This window comes from Fragaria vesca, linkage group LG3 (assembly GCF_000184155.1).
Source record: "Fragaria vesca subsp. vesca linkage group LG3, FraVesHawaii_1.0, whole genome shotgun sequence".
NCBI classification, from domain to species: domain Eukaryota; kingdom Viridiplantae; phylum Streptophyta; class Magnoliopsida; order Rosales; family Rosaceae; genus Fragaria; species Fragaria vesca.
The window spans coordinates 1,747,301-1,749,361 of record NC_020493.1 but is presented as its reverse complement, the minus strand read 5'-3'; positions in this window follow the sequence as shown (position 1 = coordinate 1,749,361).

Sequence of the window (2,061 nt, the reverse complement as noted above, 5' to 3'; positions counted from 1 at the left end):
ATTTTGTCTCTAATTTTCAGAATTTTCTTATACTTTCATTGATGTTTACTTTGTTTTAAAAACTGATTAACGTCTACTTGATCTCTTACATTTTACATGGTTGTATATGAAATTTTTTTAGCCTCTGGCCAAATTTGAAGCCCACCCCATATCAAAATCCTAGATCCGCCACTGAAACCGGATGTAAAAAAAGCTTAAACAAGACAGTTCAATCCCGATTGCATGGCTCGCTTCTTCTCAGGCCATTTTCAGATGAAAATAGAACAAAAAGAAATATCAAAGAACAAAGAAATATCAAAGACTTTTTGTTTATGTTTGCTTTGCTGTGCAAGGTAAAAGACACAGTAGTTCCTTCTCCTACAACAGCTAGGAGTACTCATGACTATAGGAGTTCTCAATCAGATAACTCTCATTACTCTATCTTCTTTATCTCCTATGACTACACTCTACAAGATATGTGTTTGTTATGTAAACAATCCTTATCTTATCATCACAGCCTTAAGTCCTACGACCAAATTTTTTTTCTTCCCGATCCTCAAATGGCCTCCACCAACTCTGCTTCCGCCTCTCAAACCATCAACTCCGCCACCTCCTCCATCTCTTCACCAGTCACCACTGACCAATCACCCAACATCACCAACTACCTTTCTATTAACCTAGATCGTACCAATTATCCCTTGTGGCTCGCCCAAATTAAACCACTTCTGAATATATAGCCGAAACTTGATGATGGGCTATGTTGATGGCACTCTCTCCTGCCCTCCATGCCTTAAGACCAATGAGGCTGGTCAACTTACGGCTGAAGTAAACCCGGCGTACATAGAAACAAGGTCATCAGACATAGGACTACCTGCGAGTGCAATGTTGTCTGCAATGCTGTTGATTGTGTCAAGAAAGTCCGAGATGCTCTTAGTGCCCCTCATTGTGAGCAGCAATTCACCCCTGAGTTGGAGGATTCGGTTTTGGGACTGGGAGGCAAAACGCTTGGCCAGAGTAGACCAAGTGTAAAAGTAATTTGTGGACCTTGCAACCGTGGCCAATACAGGAGGGGTCAGTGAGTTGTTTATCCAGACTAAAACCATCTGATCTTGAGCGATCCAGGTGCGGTACGCCGAATTTACTTCATCCCCCGTAAGTTGACCAGCCTCACTGGTCTCTTAAAGCATGGAGGGCAGGAGAGAGTGCCATCAACATAGCCCATCATCAGGTTTCAGCTATATATTCAGAAGTGGTTTAATTTGGGCGAGCCACAAGGGATAATTGGTACAATCTAGTTTAAGAGAAAGGTAGTTGGTGATGTTGGGTGATTGGTCAGTGGTGACTGGTGAAGAGATGGAGGAGGTGACGGATCAACCTGGCAGTTCAACCCGCTACCCGCTACCCGCCAGTTAACCGCACGCTAATAACCCGCCCATTTCCGCCCTATTACAGTTTTACACTAACGGGTTGACAACCCGCTAACTAACAGGCGGAAACGGGTTACCTAGCGGAACCCGCCCAACCCGTTAAGAAAAAAAAAAAAACTAGATGTAAACGGTTTACAGTAAACCTAAAGAAAGTAAGAAACAAAACAGTTAGCAGTCTCTCTTTCTCTCTTCAGATCGAAACAGTCTCCCTCAAACCAGTCTCTCTCGGTCTCTCCCTCTTCAGATCGAAACTGTCTCCCTCAAACCAGTCTCTCGGTCTCTCCCTCTGGGTGTTAATAGTAGTACTACTGGGCGTTTAGCACAAGGTGGGAGTTGAAGAAGAGGCTGGAGTTTGATATGTTGAAGGAGGTGGATGCGCTTAGGAGGGCAGAGAGAGGGTGGAGGCCGAAGTGGTGAAGAAGTGGTCTGCTAGGGACTTTGTGACTCTGTTTTTCTTTGATGTTTCTTGCTTTGTGCTTGCTATTACAAGGGTTATCTTGTGCAATTAGAGTTTTGGGGATTGGATCGGGGTAGATGGGAAGCAACAGCAAAATGTTTTGTTCTGCTTTTTGTAATTTGGGGGGATTTGTATGACATGACTATTTAATGAATTTGGATTTACTGCTTGGGTAGGCCAGCAGGATGTAACTCATAA